Raw genomic sequence first — 11,009 nt, 5'->3', positions numbered from 1 at the left:
ATGTTGATCGATGACTGCCGATGGGTTGTTCAGTTTCGTGCGCGTATTTTGAGGCTTTCAGTTCCTTCCTCCACTGGTGTGTCGGGGCAGGGACGGGACACCGCGGGATAGCGCATTATCTGGAGGACTTCCTTTTTATTGATCCAGCTAATTCCCCTTGCTGTAAGGACACATTGTATGCGGCGCAAGCTTTATTTCAGGTTATGGGTGTACCAGTAGCTGCAGATAAAACGGAGGGCCCGGCCACATGCTTGGCCTTTTTGGGTATCGAAATTGACACAATAGAAGGTTGTTGTCGTTTACCCTCGGAGAAAATTAAAAAGATGCAATCCCTGATAGTGGAAGTTCTGGTGGAACCATTTTGCACATTGTGGAAGGTTCAATCATTATTAGGCTCATTTAATTTTGCTTGCAGAGTGATACCTATGGGTCGGGTATTTTGCAGAAAGTTACAACTGGCAACATCAGGTTTCCGTTGTCCCCATTCCCAAGTACAGCTGTCGGAGGAGATAAGGGAAGATTTGTGTATATGGAGATATTTTCTAGCAGTTTTCAATGGTATACGGGTATGGCTAGCACCCTCAGTTTCTAGCAGTACTTTAGATTTTCATACGGATGCATCAGGGTTGAAAGGTTTCGGTGCATTTTTTCAAGGGGAGTGATGTGCCGCCCCTTGGCCGCAGTCATGGAAGTCTGAAGGTTTGGTTAGGAACTTGTTAACGTTAGAATTGTTCCCCATAGTCGTGGCCCTACAGTTGTGGTCTTACCGCCTGCGCGGCAGGGGCGTGGTGTTTTGGTGCGACAACCTAGGTGTGGTCCAGGCTATTAACAAGCAGAGCGCCTCATCACGCACGGTGATCAACTTGTTGCGAGTCTTGGTTTTAAGATGTCTGGAGTTTGACATCAGCTTTCGCGCACGACACGTTCCTGGCGGGGATAACCAGATAGCAGATGCCCTTTCTCGTTTTGACTGGCAGCGTTTTAGGTCCCTGGCCCCACAAGCCCATTTAACCGGCTTACAGTGTCCCCCTTTTGTTTGGCAGATGATCCTGTAGGGATAAGGTGGCTTGCGGAGGCGTCCTTGGCTCCTGCTACTAGAAAGTGCAATCAAAGGGCATGGGAACGTTGGTTGTGTTACCAAGCGACTTTCAACAGCAACACTTCAGGTCAGATCCCCTCCATGACGGGTTTTATGTGGAACCATTATAAAGAGGGGGTTTCCAAGGCTAGGATGGGTTCCCTGCTAGCCGGTATTCATGGCTAGATTAAATGGTATGCAAGATCCCACTAAGTCATTTATTATATCTAAGGCATTGAAAGGTTGGTCCTGAACTCAGCCAGTGATTAATGACACACGCCGTCCTATTGAAACACAAATTTTAGCTAGGCTGATTAAAGTTTTGCACAGCGTAGCTACGGATGATTACGATGCATTGCTTTTTGGTTTGGCTTTCTCATTAGCATATCACGGCCCCCACACACTTGTATAACTATGCTATAACTAACTCTATATATTTTGATAAGTTTCTACCATCTTTGCCCATCTGGACATTTTTTGCAATATTGCTCAATTTCCATCTGGTTGAATGGGGAACATTACTGAACGGCATTTGTTAAATAATTCCACAAGTTCTCAATGAGATTAAGGATCAGAAGACCACTCTCCTGCTATGCTCTCCCATAGGCTAAAATGGTCAAAACTGTGAATGCACCACCCAAGCACTTGATTTAAGTGCCACCTTTCCAATATTAAAGAGTTTCAGAATTCTCCAAGCACTGTACATGGAGAGTACAACATTTTGTGAAGCTACATTTTGCTAATGGTAGGGCCCAGGAGGCAGGGCCTCTGAGCATTCTACTAGTCATAGAAAGGGGTAAGTTCATGTAAATAAACCCCTCAAGGTAGATATACCCTTTAACTCATACTTGCCCCCAGAATGACCGGGAGAATCCCAAATTCTGGGTAGGTCTCCCAGATTCCCGGGAGAGCAGGCCATTCTCCTGCATCCTCCCCACTTCTTAGTGAAGTGGGCAAAATGGGGGGCCTGTAGCTTTTTGGTGCTGGGACCCGCCCCCTCCGTCTTCACACTGCACCTCTCCTCTGGGATCTAAAAAGTTCAAAAGTATGCTTTAACTTGATCTTAAAGTACACTTGAGGCTTTCAGGACTTGTTACTTGCAGTACTAACAAAGAATATTTCTAAACTGTTATAAACTTAAATACAAAAACCCCAAATGCTTCAACTCATTGACTTATTTCACAAAAAGTTGTGTTTCTACAGAAACCTAATTCTCTTAACCACTGTATTTACCGTTTGGGTGTATGAATCACATATCACGTTAAGCTGAAGTATCATTATTTTTATATTTAGTAGGACTCAGGCAAGCAAACATGTGAAGTATGCACAGCAGGGATAAAAGGCAAACATCTTTTTTTTTCTTCCTGCCCCAAAATAATGAAAGAAATCCTTATCTTATTCACTGATCCTTTGTTGGTTTGAGAAATCACAAGTGCTTCATTATGGCGGCAAAGTTCAAAGGCGTTTTCTTTTTCAGATAACCCACTGAAAAGTCTGTGTATCTGTTGAAATATTTTGAAGAACAAGATATCACCGTGACCTGCATACACCTGCCACCTCGCTGAAATAGTTTAAGAAGTGGTTCCTGTTTGTTTATATTTCTTATCTCTAATAGGCTCCTGCATCAATTCAAGATTAACAGGTTCACAAGGGCTTTTGAAAACTGAACACCACTGTGTGACTTTTAATCATCCATTAAATAAATGCCAAATCATCATTCATCTGTAAACCAAAGAAAGTCTTTATTTAAAGAGAAAACATACCCTATTTATATGTACAGTTTAATTTTATGTTTATATATGTTATTTTGTAAATTTTTGTACATATTTTCACACTGATCGGCCACAACATTAAAACCACCTGCCTAATATTATGTAGCTCCCCCTCATGCTGCCAAAACAGCTCTGACTCTTCAAGGCAAAACCTCTGAAGGTGTCCTTTGGTATCTGTCACCAAAACGTCCTGTAAGTTGAGAGGTGGGCCCTCCATGGCTCTGAATTTCCAGCACATCCCACAGATGCTCGATCGAATTGAGGTATGGGGAATTTGGAGGCTAAGTCAACACCTTGAACTCTTTTGTCATGTTCCTTAAACCATTTCTGAATAATTTTTGCAGTGCAGTGCCCCAAGCATTACACTGCCTCTGCCAGCTTGCCATAATGCATCCTTATGCCATCTGTTCCCCAGGTAAATGATGCACCCACACCCAGCCCTCCACATGATTTAAAAGAAAATGTGATTTACCAGACCAGCCACGTTCTTCCATTGATCCATGGCACAGTTCTGGCATGCTTATTGTAGTCTCTTTCGGTGGAAGATCGGGGTCAGCTTGGGCACTCTGACCTACACAGGCTCATGCGCAGCAAACTGCAATGCACTGTACGTTCTGACAACTTTCGATCATAGCCAGCATTAACTTTTCAGCAATTTGTGTTACAGTAACTCTTCTGTGGGATTGGACCAGACTGGTTAGTCTTTGCTCTCCACTTGCATCATGAGCCTTGAGCACCCATGACCTTGTCGACAGTTCACCGTTTGTCCTTCCTTGGACCACATTTGGTAGGTACTTACTACTGCATACCAGGATCACCCCAAAACTTGTGCCTTTTTGGAGAAGCTCTGATCCAGTCGTCTAGCCATCACAATTTGGCCCATTTCAAAATTGCTCAGATTCATATGCTTGCACATTTTTCCTGCTTCCAACACATCATCTTCAAGTACTGACTGTTCACTTGCTGCCTAATGTATTCCACCCCTTTACAGGTGCCAATATAACAAAATAATCATTGATATTCACTCTACCTGTCAGTGGTTTTAATGTTGTGGCTGATCATTGTATATCTACACACTTTAATATATTTATCAATATATTTAAATATATTGCAATTAGGGATGAGCAAAGTTGCCCTGGAATTTTGTGCAAATCAAATATGGTGGTAAAACAAGCCATTTCACAGAGGTGTAAAGTTCCGGAAACACAACCTTTTAGTCCTGTATTTGCTTTACCATTACGCAGAAAAACTTTACACCCTGTGGACCTCATGTAGAGTTGGAAACAATTTAAGCCGTCCCGTATGCTTACAACCTTCCCGTACTTTACTTAATATTCCGAGCTATATGTATCTTAAGATATGTGCAACTCATAATGGTACGCAAATTGAGTACATTTTCGTAACATATGCTCAAAGGGTATCTTACGTTACAAGCATACGATAAGCGTATCATATGCAAACGGCTCATAAACCCAAATAAAAATAAGTATAATTAAAAAAAGCATCAAGCCCTGAGTTCAGGTCAAGGGAAATCTCCTCGTTCGATATAAGACTGTAATGTCATAAAGAGATCAATCGTGGTGGGAGCTCTTAGCAGAATATGTAAGTTTGCTTACTGTGTATGCTCAGTAGGCAATTTTGCGCTTACTAGCCTAGCCGCTGTATATGTAAATTCCAGATTTCTCATTAGGAATTGCTGGTAGAACAACATTGATAGAGAAAATTCCATAATGAACACTTAAGGACAAATTCTGCTTAAGAAATGTGCACAATTCTGCACCCAAATGCGGAAACAGGCACATTTTCTCCAGAACATATTTAAAATGTTTGCTCATCTCTAATTGGTATTTATTGAGTTTTCATATTGTTTTGCTAAGATAAATGTCTAAGAGTGCTCTTGGCAGTGTGACCTGTGTGCCAATGTGATGTGCTGAAAGGACATGACATCTTTTAGTAGGTTTACGTTGCCTGCCTCACAGTGCCCCTTTTCCTGCACCTCCTGCACCACATCCCTACAATTCCAGGTATTGGAAACCTCCAGTGGGCTGCCTTTACCAAGTCCAAAAACAGAGACGCTACTGCCAAACTGGAGCAAAGTCATCATCACTTTCCAGCCCACACCTTTATAACGGATTGCAACTCAATGGGGCTGCCACCTGTAGAACCCTTAGCAACAGTAACCAATGTGCCTTTATTTGTGGATGACTCAGGGCCCTCCCTGTTGGTTGTTCACCATGTGCTAATTAAATGCCACAAGGTGTTAAATAAATGCCACTCTAAACTAGGAGATATTACTAGTCATATAGAGGGTATAAAGTTTGGCATTGGGTTACTGTACATGACATGCACAAACTGGACAACAGCTGTGGAAACAGAATGGGAGAGGTGGAGGTGAAAGTCCTATGTTTGACTGTAGATATACAGTTAAACAGAGAGTTGCTTGCTCTGTGCAAAGATGCATGGTTTGGAGAACAAGCTAAGGAGGGATAACGTAAGAATAGTAAAGAGAGAAGACAGAGTGAATGATCCACAGGCTAATCCACTTTTTGGCAAGAACTACATTTTCTCAATTGAAAGTGTACATAGGTGGTCCACTAGGTTTCCTTATCCAGATGCGCCACCTAAGCCACTCGCCAAAGCATTTAATTACAGGAACAGATTTTCTATATTAATTAAAGGTACAAGAGAAAAGGAATATCCATTTAAATGACAGCCATGTATATATTAAGTCTATTTGTCATTGCCACTGTCAGACAGGAACATGAAATGCCCACCAGGAGAATGCAATGTTAGGGGAAATAGTGCGTGTGCTCCAATGCAAAGCATCATAGCCCTGCTAAAGAAGCATTGTGAGCTACTAGAATAAAGTAATAAAGTTTTTTCTTTTGGTACGTGTTAATTATATAGATGCTACTGTAGCTCCTAAGCAATGCATCACTTCTTCCAAGTGAACCGCTTTTTTAAAATCCCCCAATGCATGCCTAAAGTCATTGAATATGTCATCAAGTCAACCCGGTAGTGGGAGTTTTGAAAACAGCCGCTCAAGTGTAAGTGGTGGCACAGCGCTTGTGGGCTACATTGGTTTCCATATAATTAAGTACGAAAAGAAAAAAATAAACTGTATTCAGCTAAATAAGTCTAGACTCTGATACGGGAGAATGGTGGCAGGTGAAGTGCAGCAGCAGGAGATATCTGGCAGAAGGGTGGAAAAATGTTTGGGTGGGACATCAGCAGCATGAAGTAAAAAGGAAGTGTGGCAGATAGGGTGTCTGCAAGCCAAGAAGTGTGGCAGATAGGGTGTCTGGAAGCAGGGATGGGGAGTATGGCAGATGGGGTGTTTGGAAGCAGGGATGGGGAGTATGGCAGATGGGGTGTTTGGAAGCCGGGAGAGGCCACCTTATATTAACCCTTTACATACACCAGTCCCCACAGTATGTTAACCTTTTACAGATACACACACACTAGTCCCCACACTATGTTAAACTCTTTACATACTCACACACCAGTCCCCCCCATGCACAAAATTATAGGAAGGTCCCTTTAGAAAAGAAAATAGACAGAAATGAAATGGTGGGAGAAAAACAATGGAATTATTTGTTATTTTCAATATTAGACAGCATGTGTGACACATTGTTGACAGGAAGAGCAGATGCACTAATAAAAGCTCAGTAGATGTATAGCAGGTCATCAATGAACATTTTAGAAAAGAAGATAGACCTAGATACCTGCACTTAGAAGTGAAGTTGCATGAGAAAGACAAGGGACACAATATTTTCAACATTAGAGAATATGTCTGACACATTGTAGAGAGGCAGCAATATAAGCACAACAGACATATAACAGCAGAATCAATAGGTATTTTAGACAAGACAAAAAACCAAGGTGGGCAAAGGCCATAATGTAAAATAGTGAAAGAAGGAATTGTCCTTGGTATATTTAAAACAACATGCATAGTTAACAAACCAAGCACTTTAGCGCTTATGGAATGCCCCTTTTGTGGCTGAAATGTTTAATTTGTTTGGGCCACCACAAAAGAGAACATTTTGTTGTTGCTTGTTGAACTGTAGAATAATTTACTAATGGGCATTAGGCTAAAGCTGGGTACACACTACAGAAATTTCGACCATCTTTTTATGCCGAGCGATTTTACATGCGATCGATGTTCCGATCGCTCGGTCCATGGACTGCATATACACTAGCCTTGTTTTGGACGATAAAGGGAAGAGTGGACGTCCCTTTAGCGACTTTTTACAGCAATGTTGTCGTGAGCAATGACTGTAATTTCGTACTCACTGTTGGGGATCGGTCGGAAGTTTATACACAGCGGAAACGAGATTGTAAAGAAAATATTAAACGGTACGACCAACCAAATGAGGCGATAATCGTCCATTTGGGCAGACTTTCGACCATCGTGTCACTGCACACACTGACCCGACTTTTGAACGAGCGGTCGTATGTCGGCTGTTTGAGCTGATTATTGGACGAAAACAGTGTAGTGTGTACCCAGCTTTACAGTGGTCATCTTCCTCAATGTTGACAATGTCATCATCCTCATAATCATCCATCATGATTATAGAACTGTGTGTGATGATAGAATCTGTTCATCCCCACTGGAATCCAGCAATACAGATTCCGTTTGTAAATGGCAGCAACTATGGTATTCCTTATACAATTTGTAGTTTTGATGAACACTAGATTTTTTTTTTTTGGGCGGGGAAGTAGCCTCCTATAGTGATTGTTCACAAAGTTCCCAGCTGTGCTAAAAACTCTTTCAGAGTACACACTGGAGTGTGGGTAGCTTAATTACACCATAGCTAGTTGTACAAGGGTTTCCAAATTGCCCCTTTTGCTTCCAGAATTCAAAGGCACTGTCTATGATTGTAATTTGTATATTATCATTAAAGTAATTCTCCAACATTGTTATAATACAAAATGTATCAGACTGAGACGTGGGCATTTGACCAGATGTCATAATAATCTTTCACATTGGTGTCCTAGGTTGACTCTTTGGTGTGACTCTTAGAAAAGGTAAGTTTTGTTCTGGCAGTAGCATATTTTAGAAGAAGCTGAAGCAGGGGATGTGTCATGTGTGACATGAGCTGACAGCTTGCTTACAAGGGGCTGTTTACATCTGTGAAAATTTAAGTCATTTGGAAAGAAAGACATTACATATGACTTAAAATTAAGATAAAACATACATAATCGCTTACTTTCATCTCCATCTCAGCTTCTATAGCTGCTTTTCCAGTTATTTGATTAGAGGTATGACTTGACTCAGTCTGGCATTGTCAAAACTTACTTCATATTTTACAATTTCAAATGATTTGATTTGCATGCATAACACTAAAAGTGAATTCCTGGGGTGAGCCATTTTGCTATGATATTCCTGAGTAATTAAAACAAACTGAAACAGGTATGTGTCTTAGTGAAGCCAGCAATACAGAGAGTAGCTTGCCTTTGAATGACCTGTCATTGTGTACTAGCACTATCATACTAAAAGGATGAGAGGTAAGAGGATGATGCTACAGGCACTGTTGTTGCTGAAAGTGATATACATAACCAATGTGCTGTCAGATCATGTAGTCTTCTGTTTGACCAGTTTTTGTTGTCCACATATCTGTAGTTACGTGGACAGTCGGTACAATGTTATTTTCTAGGGACTAAATAACATTTTGTTTGACCTCCCAGTACAGCTGAGGATTTGCCATTTGGGAAAAATGAAATTGAGATGGAATTTAAAATGGTGGACACATGACCTCAATTAATTTGCTAAAACTTGAACCATTGATGGCAGAAATTCGATGCAAATTCTAATGCTAACATAGCTGTCATGGCTTTAGTAATCCACTGTGCAACAGGGTGCTAGCTATCATACTTTGTTCCTATTGCAAACATTTGCTTCACAGTCAATTGTTGTTTAAAACTATCGTTTTGATTCCCTCCTATATAGACATTTTACCCCCCAGCTGCAGCAGCAGCCATAGCGTACAAAGCTCTTGGGAATCATGTATTACATTAGAAGAGTCAGTTTTTATTCGGAAATTGGATGCTGGACTATGTATTAATAATGAGGCAGTTGATGATGAATGTGTTGATGGTGAAGATTGCATGAGGTGTCTATCCATTCGGCTGCTACCTGATGCTGGATTGCTTGTTATATACATGATTTTTCCACCTTTAGATAAACTATTTGAATGAACTTGCTGCAAATTAAGTAAAAGGGAGGAAGTGCCTAGGCAGTCAGCATCCTTCCCTCTACTTATTGTTGTATCACAAATGCTACAATCCCTTGACAAATGTTGTCTGGGTTGGGATAAAACTATTTCCACATGCAGGACATGGATATTTTGGTCTTTTCCACAGGCATGACAATGAGCTTATCATGATTATGAGGTGGTACCACTGGTGGCTCCCTTACGTGGACACAATCATCATCATCCTCATCATTATCTTCAATTTCTATGTCCAAATATTCTTCATTATTCTTCATCCTCATATTTCCAAATGGTTGAGAAATTTTGGAAGAAGGCTGTTGTATAATTACAGTGCCAAAATTGAAAAATGCATATAGCACTCATGGACACCCACCTCAGGATTCTGTGAACACCCAATTTGTTCTTCAGTCTCAGTGTTCTTTTATTGCATTGATGTGTCTGTTTTGGATAGACCTATACTCAGAGCCAAAAAGTGGGGAATGAGAAGTTACAGAAGATGCATGACCATGTTGGGCATTCGCTTTTACATTGGGCATTCTAGAATGTTTAACAGCAATAGTACTATTGCAAAAAGTGGATATGGTCTGAACATTTTCTTGGCAGTGCTGGAGGTGTATGGAATGTTATATATTTTCTATTTTTTTAGACAAATCACCACATTCATCAGTGGCTTTTCCCTTAATCCATGCAATTGTTTACCAATAATCATTGTCTATGGGATTTGTGTGGTTCCAATTTACAAAGCGATTTATTAGCAAAAGCAAAAGAATAACAATTAAATTAATAAGTATAGTCAATACATACGCCGCGCTGTGCTGGATCTAGCTTAGAGTCTTTCAATCCTGAAGTCCGTGGACAAAGAGACTGTATGCTGGTTTCAGAGAGCAATATATATCTATACATTTGGTGTTACAGTAAATACAATACAGATGACTTGGCATGTTTCCTTAGGTTCAGGCTCCAGGACAGTCCAGTATAGTGTAGTTCATAGGTCAGTTCAAAGGACACCCTCCAAGGGTGGGGGTCAGCTCTCCAAGGGTGGGGATCAGATGCATACTAATCTTCCCGCCGAAAGCTAGTTCAAATTGGTCTATTTACACTATACACACAATACCATTCTGATCACTAATTCCCTATTTTCCATAACTAGCATACATGAGGTGCGATCTCATAGCCGATGGAACCGAATCACTAAGGATAAATAGGGGATTAGAATGACACAAAAATATGTTTACTGTAACCTGAACCATAGATCTCAATAAAGTGCTTCTTACCATTATCCTATATAACTATAAATTCAATAACATTTGTTCATAAACAACTGTGGGTTGGAACTATTGTAAACATGAACTATGTACAAGTGAATGTGTAAGTGTATGCATGCATTATTTATCGTGCGATTGCATCATGTCACGTGGCGTACTGATCGCACTCGCACAGTAAAACAATATTAATCAATATGCTTTCTTTCATCCAATTATTCGACTTTGACAATACGAAAAGAGCAGATGTTTTCTTAGAGATTGATAAGCTTTTTGGATTTGGAGCAGCTTTCTTACACCTTATTCCCACATGACCTTTTTTTTTACTAGTAGAGGATGAATAAATACTACTGCTGCCAGTACTACTACTGGGATGCTCCTGATCTTTAGACTGATCCATGGATGACAAGAGAAGTAATGCTACTTGAAGTTGGAGCTACTTGTGAAGGGAACCACCCAATGAAATTGAGTGTTACAGAGCAATTCTTCAGACACTGCTCCACATTATGATCACAATTAATACAATTGATTCTTAAAGAAAATATACTTTGTTTAGGCGGGGGTTCTGTTCAGAGTCAGACTGCACTCTGGTTTTTGTCACCAAAATAGCTCAGATGTCATTGATACTGCCCCTCACAGAAATGCTTTCCATTTAGGCATTTGGATTATAAGAGCAAGAAAT

This window comes from Mixophyes fleayi, chromosome 10 (assembly GCF_038048845.1).
Source record: "Mixophyes fleayi isolate aMixFle1 chromosome 10, aMixFle1.hap1, whole genome shotgun sequence".
Classification (NCBI taxonomy): domain Eukaryota; kingdom Metazoa; phylum Chordata; class Amphibia; order Anura; family Limnodynastidae; genus Mixophyes; species Mixophyes fleayi.
The sequence above is the reverse complement of the archived record's forward strand: the minus strand, read 5'-3'. Positions refer to the sequence as shown.